Consider the following 13,091-nt stretch of genomic DNA (forward strand, 5'->3'; position numbering starts at 1 on the left):
CTCAAAAAAAATCCAAAAGAACAAAAACCAAATAACAACAACAACAAAAATAAATGTGGATGTGGAAATGAATGTTTTGCCTGGATATGTGTCTGTGTCCCATGTGCATGCAGTGCTTGTGGAGGCCAGAAGAGGGCATCACATCCCCTGGAACAGTTCAAGCTAGCCAAAAGACAAGATGGTACAAGAAGCCTTTTTAAATGGCTGGTAGATGTGGAGACCTCATCCTCATCAAGATGAATTTACACAGCTTTTTTTTTTTCATGCGATGATGACAATGTGTCAATGGGGCTGCAGATATGGCTCAGTGGTTAAGAGTGTACATGAGTTCAGTTCCCAGAACCCACACCAGGTACTTCACCACAACCTGTAGCTCCAGCTCTAGGGAGATCTGATACTTCTAGCCTCCGTGGGCACCTGCAGTCACATGCACATACTTACAGATAGACTCACATTTGTAAACATAATTTAAAATAATAAGCCTTACAAAAACAAAGTTAAGTTTAAAATGTATGTGAAATGGCACACCCTCAAACACTGGAAAGGGATGCCTCAATGAGTCTGTTTTTCATAGGTACGACTGTTAGAGTCAGTTATCTTAGCTAAGTAGGAAGTGTGCTCTTTTGCTGGAAATGCCAATAGCCACTTTTCCTTGAAATACACAGAATGTGAAACCTACAAAAATAATCTTGGAGTGCCAGCTCCAAGAAAATGAAGAAAATGAAGAATTTTCTCACAGATGTCTAGCCTACCAATGTGTACATCTTTCTTTTGCTTGCTGTTTTCATGGAGTTGGTGTGTTTCCTGAACTGTGTGAAGGGCTGGTAAGATGGCTCAGCAGATGAAGGCACATGCTGCCAAGCCTGACAGGCAGAGTTCAACTCCTGAGACCCACGAGATGGAAGGTGAGAACCAATCCCCACAAGTCACTCTTCTCCGCATGTGAACTGTGGTGCACATGTGCACACTCTATGTGTGTTCATGCGTGTAATGTATACATATATTTATAAAAATAAAAAAATGTAATTAAAACTTTTAAACTGTGAAGCTTACTGCTTTTGTTTGTTTGTTTAGTTGGTTGGTTGGTTTTTGGTGATACTTCTGGGTTATAGCTCAGCTGTTCTTCTGTAAGAATTTCTGAAGAAATTATTATAAGATTCAGCCATGAACCCCCCCTATAAAGTCTATTCCAAGACCATTCAAATTTGCCAAATATGCAGTCATTTTCATACAGAGAGCAAAATTTACTTCAGAGATGTTCACATACTTGGTATGTTTCCAAATACTTGCCTGCTTTCCATATTTTAATTTTGACTGACAAATAACTCTCTGGTCATCATACAGTGACCACTATGACAGGATTTTACACCAGAAATAGAGGAGATGCTCTGAGGAGACAAAATGACCTATTACCAGAATCTTCCTATTCTCCTAACAACTTAGAATGCCCATCATGGAAGCAGATGCCCTCATGTCATGAAACAGATGCTGCATACAGATGTGTTACAGCTGTTTGGATGGAATTTGGCTGCTGTACTAACCTCTGTGAGTGCTTCCATAATGACAGACTCAAACTCCACAGTATCAAAATCCCTATCTGTAACTTCCAGATGCCAAAAGTTAATCTGAGAATCATCTGCATATAAACAAGTTTCATAATCACTATTAATAGAACTTGGGTGGGTGTGGTATGCATTCACCATGGGAAATGGTCTTCATGGACTGGCTTCATCCAGCAGATCCATGGCCTAAAGCTGGACACTTGAAACATAGTAGGACCTCTCTGTCATCTTTCTATCCCAAGTTTTATCTTCTGGTCTTTTGTCTCTTTCGAAGATTTTCCATAATTGTATTGCTTTGTCAATGGAGGCAGTTAGAAACTGAGCACCGTTTTTCTTTCTTTTTAAAAACTGTAGTCTCGGGGCTGGTGAGATGGCTCAGTAGTTAAGAGCACTGACTGCTCTTCCAGAGGTCATGAGTTCAAATCCCAGCAACCACATGGTGGCTCACAACCATCTGCAATGAGATCTGATGCCCTCTTGTGGGGTGTCTGAAGACAGCTACAGTGTACTTATAATAAATAAATAAATAAATAAAGTTTTTTTAAAAAAAAAACTGTAGTCTCTTTACTAATGTATGAAATTTGAAAATTTCATAAAATGTGTTTGCCCACACTCACTCCCCCGGCCTCTCCCCTAACTCCCCATCTTTTCTCTTTAATTACCACTGTTATACTTATATATACGTTTATATGTATGAGTACAATCCAGTGTATCCATTTAATGTTGCTCATATTTATATTTTTAGAGCTGCCTGCTTGGTATTGGATAACCCACGGGTGATTGGGTAGCATTTTTGTATGCTGACTACATAATTTTATTGATCTCTTCTATTTCTAAACTTCTCCAGTAGTCAGATTCTGGTTCATGGCTTTTTTGGGGTCTATATACCTATTCTCCTCAGCTATGAGACTGCGTTTTCCCCTGTTGTTATCAAAAGGTGACAACCCCACCACCCTCATCCCCTGTTGTAATTCTCCAGAATAATTATATTTTGTATAGAAATTCTATCCATTTCAACCACATCAGCATCTAGTGCTCCTTTCACCCAAGAGAAAAGCCACTGACTAAGCATCCTCCAGCTCTTGCAGTGAGGGAGTGGTGTGGTAGTGGCACTTGTGGGAATACACATATGCTTCCAATGTGTTTTAACTCATAAACACTCTTCCTTCTCAGTGCAAAATGTATTTCTGTGCACAGCCAAAACCACTTATGGCACCTGAAAAAGATAGAAATTCAATGAAGACCTGCAAAAGAGCCAGCGTGCCCTAGTCTCGCCTCTTACTGACAGTGTCTTGAAACACTAAGTATAATCTCCAACTCTAAGTTTTTTCATCTATAAAATGAGAAAATCTATATATCCCACAGGATGAAATAAAGCTAAGTACATGAAGTTCCTTTCGTTAGCCAGAAGTCGCAGGCTAGCCTGGGTTAATTAGGGATATTAGAAACACATGTTTAATTTAAAGTCGATACTGCTGGCTGCATATAGAAACACTTTCAGATACGTGTATGTGCACGGGTTAGTGTGTACATGTGTATTCCTCTGTTTCCTCAGCTAAGAGTTCCTAGCAGAATGACATCCTAGCAACAATGAGCACATGAGTGGGCAGGTCTCAGCTCTAGGGCTTCTTGGACAAATGGCTCATTCTAAGACTGGGACAAGAAATGATAAGTCTGAACTGTGTCACAGAATTAAAAAGTAAGAAATTATTGCAAGTATATGCACACAGGCACTGGTGGATATGGCAAAGGATCACACAGACTGAAAGAATCTACAAGGACCAACAATAGAACAAGCCGAGCAGTAAGATGGAAACAGAGATCTGGGTCCATGTTGCTATCAGTAGATGGCACTGAGAACAGATCTCTCACTCAGAGTTCCAAGCATGTGATGCAGAGAGTATGCCTCACAGGAAGAAGAGCTTTCACACTCCTTACACACAGTGACTTTGGTCCACAGTGTCTATACAGAGCACTGAAAGAGCCAAGAAGACATTTACAGAAGGAAAGGCTCACAAACATGGCTTCAGGTGGACGTTTGAAATCAACACCAAGAGTTATCAGTGACAGGATGAGAATGGCACTCCATGGCTATGTTCTTTCTCTAACAACCTTTGAGCTGTTCAATCTGTTTAATCAAGTCAAGATAATTAAGCAAATTCCCACAGAACTTTAACATACTCGACTGGTGGACTTCAAAATATTGTGGTAATAAAAAACAAAACAAAAATCTGAAAAAATGTTCAAGTCAAAGAGGCCCAGAGAGTCAATATAATTAAGATGCTGGATGAGCTTATGGGACAGAAAAGGAGATTAGGGGAAAAAAAAAACATGAGGAAACACAAGCATACTACCAACTTATCAGTAATAAATCTGCTGGTTCATTAATTGTAATAACACACCACAGGAATGTTTGACTTAATAATAGGGGGAGATCTGGTTCAACATGAGAACTCTGTACTACTCTGTACTCAGCTTTCTAAAAGTCTAAAACTATCCTAATTTAAAATTCAATTTTTCCATAATATTTTTAATAATTATTTGGGAGTTTTGTACAATGCCCCCCCATCACACTTGTTCCCATTCCTCCCACTGTTGTGTCCTCTCCACTCCAAAAAAAGCTCACCAAGTCCAAATCGTGATGTTCATATACCCACTGGAGTACTGTCACCCTTCCAGCGGCCAGCCCCTTAGAGAAAATTGAGTCCTTACCCACCCTCCTGCTAGAAGCCATCAACTGTGAAGAGGTACTCTTCAGTTAAAATTTAATTTTAAAAATGTTGTTTGTGCTGCTTAGTATGTGAAGATGTTCAAGTGATCTGTATAACTATCATTATCATTAATAATAAAGTGACATACTTTCAGTTGGTACCAGTTCATAGTCAAAGCATAATCCTATTTAATCTCCCCCCTTTAAATGGGAGCCATTGTATCATAGAAATACTTAATATTTAGAAAGGGGCTGGAGAAATGGCCCAACAGGTAAGCAGTACTTGCTGCTCTTATAGAAGACACAGGTTCTGTTCCCAGCATCCACATGGCAGCTTACAATCATCTGTAGGTCTGGTTCCAGGGGATCCAGTGCCATCTTCTGGCCTTTGGGAGTGGGAGCATCAGGCATGCATATAATTCACATACATACATACATACATACATACATACATACATACATACATGCAAATGTGTGGTTCTGAGGCTTTACTAACTTTGTGGCTTTGTGATAAGTTCTTTACTTCTCTGTTACAGTATATATATGAAGCATTACCCCAAAGGCTTAGCTACTGACAAAGGCTTAGAAACTTGGTACATAGCTTATGGTACTTTTGAGAGGTGTTTAGATCATGAGGACTATGCTGGTTAGTGTTTTTGGGTTTTTTGTCTTTGCTTTTGGGGAAAGGGAACATAATTGAGAAAATGCTTCCATCAGATTGGCTCGGTGGCAAGTCTATGGAGCATTTTCTTGATTAATAATTGATGCAGGAGGATCCTACTATGGGTTGTGACACTTCTGTGCAGGTAGTCATGGGTTGTATACAAAAGCAAGCTGAGAAAGTTAGGGAGAGCAAGCCAGCAAGTAACATTCCTCCATGGCTTCCCTTAATGATAGACTGATCAGGACCCATAAGTCAAATAAATCCCTTTGTCTCCTAGTTGCTTTTTCAGCCTATCATCATAGCAATAGAAAGCAAACAATGACAATGACACTAACTTCACTGATAAACTTATCCATGGATGAGTTCTTACTGGGTGAACTGTTAGAAGATGGGACCTTATTAAAGGAAGTGGGTCTCTAGGGATGTGTGCTTGAAGAATATATCATTTCCTGACCTTCCCTCACTTCCTATCAGCTTTCTGGCTGTGCTGAGGTGAACAGTTTTGTACTCCCCACCATGATGTTCTGTCTCAACACTAGCCCATATCAAAGGAGCCAATTGACAATGAACAAACCTCTGAAACTGAGCCAAAATAAGCCTTTCCTCCCTTACATCATTTCTCTTGCTATTTTGCTACAGTGACAAATTGCTTTTTTGAAAAATTAATTTATTTATTTTAAACTCCAAATTTTATTCCCCTCCTAGTACACCCTCCAACTATTCCACATCCCATACTGTAACGGCCCGTTCTGCTGCTCCGGTCCACGGGTCAGGGCCTAGCAAGAGAGAGAGTGGGGACAGAGGAACAAGAGACTCGAAGAATGGAGATGAGACAGAGTCTGCTGAGTCTGCTCTGGAGACGGAATCGGTCCTGTTCTCTCCTCAAGTCTCTCCTTTTATATCTCTCCTCAGTCTCGCCTTGAGTCCTGCCTTTAATCTCTCCTTGAGTCTCTCCTTGAGTCTCACCTTGAGTCTCTCAAGTGCTGGGATTAAAGGCGTGTGTCACCACTGCCTGGCCTTGATTGAAAGGATCAAGATAATGATCAGAGTGTGCCCAGCTGTTGTAGGCTGTTGAAAACAAGTCTCTTGTCAGGGTATATGGCTCAAGATGGCTGCAAAGATGATAGCCACTTTCTGCTCAGAGTCGGCTTCCAACAGGTCCCCCTTTTAAAATTTGTTTTCAAAAGGGAAGGCTGGGAAAACTCACGGAAACCGTGCCTGTCTTAGGTTGGAACAAAGGACCCCAGCCTCCCTTTCCCATCTCTGGATACTCAACAGCCATTGGTTGAGCTCCTGTCTTAGGATGGTAAGGCCTCCCAGTTTGGGGCAAGGGTCTTGAAGTGTTCTCTTACCCGTCATTGACTATCTGGCTTAGCGCATAAGTTAGGGGTTAATCCTCGTCAGTCTTGATGACAGAGGTTTTGGAGTCCCCTACTTCCAGCCTGTAATAACGGACCTGTATGGGTTTCGTTTGAATAGTGTCTATCTATTGTTGTACAAAAGCCATCAGTTTGTTGAACAGCGTGAACCCAAGAGACAAGAGACTTAGCAATGCCTGAATGGTTATTGCAAAAGCAACTCTCTTTTTAGGGTAGCACATAACTCCCTCTGTTGGAGGAGTAAAAAGTATAAGCCTCTTCTATTCTGTAGCACTATTTCAGCTAAGAAGGATAATGAATTTTACAAATGCATTATAGCAGATTCCATTCTTTGTATATCTAAATCTATAGAAGTACAGAACTGATCATAGCTTTGATCTTAACAAAACAAATAAAATCCCCATTCCTGTTCCAGTCAATCCTAAACCCAAAAAACAATTATAGTAACTGTGGTAATGGGTTTTCTCCTGAGTCTAAACAATGTACCCCACTAAATCATAAATCAGGGAATCAAAAGTCCAATAGAGCCACCCTGGAGGTGTGGGTGGTGATGTCTTCTTCGCACTGAGAACTGTCTGGTATGCTGGTTGATCCACTCCTGTTTGAAGACAATTGTGAAGCATCTTCATGCTCCCTGTAAAGAAAAAATATGCTTCTCAGGGGGTTTCTCCTCCCTGGATTTGTTATTGTTGTCTATTTGTTTGATCAGTCTCTCTGGCAGCCAGTGTGTGGAATCTGCCGTTTGGGAATATATGCAGACACAACCTCTTCCCCAGATAAGCACTGGATCTGGTCCATTCCAGGTTCCAGTTAATGGGTCTTTCCAGAGGACTGTTGCAAAATTTTTTGGTATCAGGATGCCAGAATCTATCTGCAGCAGATTTTCCTTCAGAATCCAAAGTTAAAAAATTTAAAATAAAGAGCGTGTGATGAAGGATATTTCTGGGGGATTCCTTAGTAGGGTACCATTCTCCATTTTTAATTTTTTCAAAATGACATTTAATGGTTTGATGTGCCCTTTCTTCCATACCTTGGCCCTGTGGATTATATGGAATACCCGTTTTATGTAGTATTCCCAATTTTTCACAAAATTGGTGGAAACTGGAGCTTGTATAACCTGGGCCATTGTCAGTCTTGATCTGTTTTGGCACACCCAATACAGAGATTGTAGCAAGCATATGATTGATCACATGTTTGCTTGCTTCTCCATTTTGTAATGTTACATAAATGAAACCACTGTATGTATCTACACATACATGTATATATTTTTGATTTCCAAATTCATTATAATGGGTAACATCCATTTGCCAGAGACTGTTTGGTATCAGTCCCTTTGGATTCACACCTAAATGAGGAACTGGTAAAAGTTTAACACATGATTGACATTGTTTGAAAATTTGTCTAGCTTGTTCTCTGGTAATTTTAAACATGACCTTTAAAGTTTTAGAATTAAGGTGATGTAACTCATGAGCCTTTATGGCCTGTTCTAAGTTAGATGGCAGGTCTGATAAAGTCACTGCAGCTATAGAGTGGCTAGATCTGCCTTGGTGTTTCCTTCATCAAGAGCACCTGGTAGCCCAGTGTGGGCTCTCAGGTGTCCTATAAAGAATTTACACTTTCTCCTCAAAATTAATTGTTGGCACTGTAAAAACAAATCGGCTGCTTCTGAGGAGTGCTTTATTTGTGCAGCAGTTTCTAGCAGAGGAATAGATTGAGCTATATATGAACTATCTGTGTAAATATTAATGGTTTGATTTGGAAATGTTTGAAACACACCAACAACAGCATGTAATTCAACCAATTGAGCTGACACAGCTGATGTAGCAAAGGAAATTACTTGATCCTTAAAGGCATAAGCAGCCGTTCCTGATGAGGACCCATCAGTGAAAACTAGCAATGCTTCCTTTATAGATGCATGCGCAGTACGAGATGGAAAAACAAATGCATGGCGATTACAAAATTAACTCCAGAAAAAATTTATAGTCCCTGCATAGTAGCACTGCTTCTTCCCACTATCAGGCCAAACATATTTGGATAGAGTGGTCCAAACACTCCAGTGGGTAAGGCCTGAGGTCCCATTTCTGGGGTTAATACTGTGTGGGCGGCAGAACTGAGGTCCAGTCCTGAGCTTCCTGGGGTTGCTCGACTAAGTTCTGGAAGGGGTTGTTGTTTGCTGGTCTTGGACCTACATTCACTAGCCCAATGCCTTCCACATTTGCAACATGGGCATAGGCCAGGCTGTTTTCTAGGCTGTCTCTGGGTTAAACTATTTTCTGCCTTGCAATCTTTGTCAAAGTGTCCAGGCTTGCCACATTTAAAACAGGCCTTTTTGTCTCTGCTTGCCAAAAAATCTCTTACTGATTGTCCTTGCATGGCAGCTGCCATAGCTAAGCCCTGTTGGTAGGAGAGTTGTATTCAGGCTGACTTATTACTTGCCCCATTATCACTACTATGACCTACTGGTCTCCACACAGCAGGTTCCCACGGCAATCACCTCTGTTTCACTTCTGAATTTTCAGTCAACCCTTCTTCTGGTACCGTTTCTCACTGGGTCTCTCGTTCTTGCTGCCTTGCATTGAGCACCACTTTGTAGCACCCTGAGCTGCCTCACGTATCTGCCCGAGCTGCTGCTTCAATCTGTGGGTCGGGGTCTAGCAACAGAGAGAGTGGGGATGGAGGGATGAGAGACTCGAAGAATGGAGATGAGACAGAGTCTGCTGAGTCTGCTCTGGAGACGGAATCGGTCCTGTTCTCTCCTCAAGTCTCTCCTTTTATATCTCTCCCCAAGTCTCGCCTTGAGTCCTGCCTTTAATCTCTCCTTGAGTCTCTCCTTGAGTCTCACCTTGAGTCTCTCAAGTGCTGGGATTAAAGGCGTGTGTCACCACTGCCTGGCCTTGATTGAAAGGATCAAGATAATTATCAGAGTGTGCTCAGCTGTTGTAGGCTGTTGAAAACAAGTCTCTTGTCAGGGTATATGGCTCAAGATGGCTGCAAAGATGATAGCCACTTTCTGCTCAGAGTCGGCTCCCAACACCATACCTCCTCCCCACCCCCTGTCTCCATAAGGATGTCCCCACCCCTCATTCCCTACCCCATCAGACCTCTAAACTCCCTGGACCTCTAGTCTCTTGAGGGTTAAGTGCATCTTCTCTGACTAAACTCAGACCCAGCAGTCCTCTGCTTGTATATGTGTTGGGGGCCTCATATCAGCTGGTGTATGCTGCCTGGTTTGTGGTCTAGTGTTTGAAAGGTCGTAAGGGTCCAGGTTAATTGAGACTGCTGGTCCTCCTACAGGGTCGCTCTCCTCCTCAGCTTCTTCCAGCTTTTCCCTAATTTAACCACAGGGATCAGCAGCTTCTGTTCATTGGTTGTGTACAAGTATCTGCATCTTATTCTTTCAGCTGCTTGTTGGGTCTTTTGGAAGGCAGTCATGAGAGGTCCCTTTTTTGAGCGCTCCATAACCTCAGTAATAGTGTCCCTAGAGCTGGATCCCACTTTGGGTCTGTCACTGAATCTTCTTTTCCTCAAGCTCCTCTCCATTTCCATCCCTTCAGTTCTTTCAGACAAAAACAATTAAGAGTCAGGATTTTGACTGTGGGATGGCAACATCCTCCCTCACTTGATGCCCTGTCTTCCTGTTGGAGGTGGGCTCTATAACTTCACTCTCCCTACTGTCAGGCATTTCACATTTCATCTAGGGTCCCTTCTCTCAGCTCCCAGGTCTCTGAAGGATCCCTACAACCTCTTAACTCCCAAGGTTGCCTGTTTCCATTCTTTCTGCTGGCCCTCAGGGCTTCAGTCCTTTTCCCTCACCCAATACCAGATCAGGTTCCCCTCTTCCCACCAACCCCTGGTCCAGTCCACTTTTCCTCCCTGGTCCCTTTCTCTCTCCCAACTTGTGATTTCTTTCTTCTCTCTCCCAAGTGGGACTGAGGCATCCTCACTTGGGCCCTTCAGCTTGTTGACCTTTTTGAGTTCTGTGGACTATATCTTGGGTATTCTGTACTTTTTTATTTGCTAATATCCACTTATTAGTGAGTACCATGAGCATGCCCTGTAACTATTCAATATAGTACTCAAAAAGTGCTAGCTAGAACAATAAGACAACAAAAAGAGATCAAGGGAATACAAATTGGCAAAGATTAAATAAAGGTATCACTATTTGTAGATGATATGATAGTACACATAAGCGACCCCAAAAACTCTACCAGAGAACTTCTCCAGCTGATAAACAACTTCAGCAAAGTGGCCAGATATAAAATTAACTCAAATAAATCAGTAGCCTTCCTTTATACAAATGGTAAACAGGCTGAGAAAGAAATTAGGGAAACAACTCCCTTCATGATAGCCACAAATAATATAAAATATCTTGGGGTAACTCTAACCAAACAAGTGAAAGATCTGTATGGAAATAACTTCAAGTCTCTCAAGAAAGAAATCGAAGAAGATCTCAGAAAATGGAGAAATATTCCATGCTCATGGATGGGCAGAATTAACATAGTAAAATTGGCCATCCAACCAAAGGCAATCTACAGATTCAATGCAATTCCCATCAAAATCCCAACACAATTCTTCAAAGACATAGAAAGAGCAATTCTCAAATTCATCTGGAAAGGCAAAAAAAAAAAAAAAAACACAGAATAGCGAAAACAATATTTAACAATAAAAGAATGACTGGGGGGAATCACCATCCCTGACCTAAAGCTTTACTGCAGAGCACTAGTGATAAAAAACTGCATGGTATTGGTACAGAGACAGACACATTGATCAATGGAATAGAATTGAAGACCCAGAAATAAATCCACACACTTACAGGTACTTGATCTTTGACAAAGAAGCCAAAAATATACAATGGAAAAAAGAAAGCATCTTCAACAAATGGTGCTGGTCTAACTGGCTGTCAATATGTAGAAAAATGAAAATAGACTCTTATTTATCTCCTTGCACAAAGCTCAAGTCCAAGTGGATCAAGGACCTCAACATAAAACCAGATACACTGAATCTAATAGACAAGAAAGTGGGGAAGAGCCTTGAACTTATTAGCACAGGGGAAAATTTTCTAAACAGAACTCCAATGGCCCATGCTCTAAGATCAAGAATTGATAAGTGAGACCTCATGAAACTGGAAAGTTTCTGTAAGGCAAAAGACATAGCCAATAAGACAAATCAGCAACCTACAAATTGGGGGAAAAAAAAGTCTTCGCTAACCCCACATCTGATAGAGGGTTAATATCCAAAATATATAAAGAACTTAAGAAGCTAACCACCAAAAAAACCAAACAACCCAATCAAAAAATGGGTATAAAACTAAACAGAGAATTCATAACAGTGGAATTTCGAATGGCTGAGAAACACCTAAAAAAATGTTCAAAGTCCTTAGTGATCAGAGAAATGCAATTCAAAACGATGATGAGATTCCACCTTACACAAATCAAAATGGCTAAGATCAAAATCTCAGGTGAAAGCACATGTTGGTGAGGATGTGGAGAAAGAGGAACACTCTTCCATTGCTGATGAAACTGAAAACTGGTACAACCACTCTGGAAATCAATTTGGAGGTTCCTCATAAAATTGGAAATAGATCTACCTGAAGACCCAGCAATACCACTCTTGGGAATATACCTAAAAGATGCCCCACCATGCCACAGGGGCACATGTTCCACTATGTTCATAGCAGCCTTGTTTGTGATAGTCAGAAGCTGGAAACAACCCAGATGTCCCATGACAGAAGAATGGAAACAGAAAATGTGGTTCATGTACACAGTGGAATACTACTCAGCTATTAAGTGACTCCGCAGGAGACTGACACAGCTGTCAGCTCCCCTGCCTCCCCCTACGGTCGACCCCTAGACTTCCATGCCCTCCAGAAGGGTTCCTGGTATGCCTGGCTTTGCCCTCATTTCTCTCGCTAGAGAGCTTGGCCTCTTGATCACCACAACAAAAATTGGCTTTTTCCTAAACCAAGGCCACCCTTGATATGGCCGCTAACATTGGGGAGCCTTCCTTTATGACAATATTACACCCCAAACTGACAAATGGTTGGTAACTTGAACATTTACAAGAGACTAGGATGGCTGTGAGTTAGCCCAATGACGGGATTATTGTAGGTCCACTTCCCAGGGGCCCACCCAATGCAGCCGAAAAGGAGTGCGTGGTGCTGGGAGTGGGTGCAGCCTACATGGCCTAAGACAGGGCTCTCACCCTCCTTTCACCCACATCAGAGTCCCTTGACGTTGCCCATCGCCGACAGCCTAAAGCCTTCGACCATCGATGTGACTCGTCTCACATCAGTGTTTTGTGGTTGTGAACTTGTCTAAGACCCCCCATAATTAGACATCCAAATTCAAAACTCACATAGTTGGGATTGAACATAAGACGCCTTCTCTAACTAAACAGAGAAGGGGGAGATGCCAGAAGCCAGGACCCTCGCCCTTACCCTTACCCCCTACCTTTCCCCACCTGCACAATGTCCTCTGAAGCTTGGCAACTGCAAGATCCTGCTTAGCAACTGCAGATAGACTCAAAGCAGAGTACCATATCTTCTTAAGAATAGCAGGGAGACCATAACTCAAGCAGTGTACCATATCTTCTGAAGAACAGCAGGTAGATCGTAATTCAAGGCAGTGTACCATATAGACCATGACATGTTTCAAGGCACAGGCCAAGAAGATTTTGTACTTTTCCACCACCTGGACCCTCTTACCCCCTCCCCTTGTGAAACATGCTATAAAAAAAAGCATTTCATGTTCAAAAAAAAAAAAGAAATTAAAAAAAAA

The 13,091-nt window shown here is 41.7% G+C and overlaps 1 pseudogene; it reads right to left on the bottom strand.

Annotated features, from left to right (window-relative positions):
- Positions 1-329: 329 nt before the first annotated feature.
- Positions 330-2,521, bottom strand: LOC114637487 (annotated as a pseudogene).
- Between the last annotated feature and the right edge of the window lie 10,570 nt (positions 2,522-13,091).

Source organism: Grammomys surdaster, unplaced genomic scaffold (genome assembly GCF_004785775.1).
Source record: "Grammomys surdaster isolate TR1022 unplaced genomic scaffold, NIH_TR_1.0 100, whole genome shotgun sequence".
NCBI classification, from domain to species: domain Eukaryota; kingdom Metazoa; phylum Chordata; class Mammalia; order Rodentia; family Muridae; genus Grammomys; species Grammomys surdaster.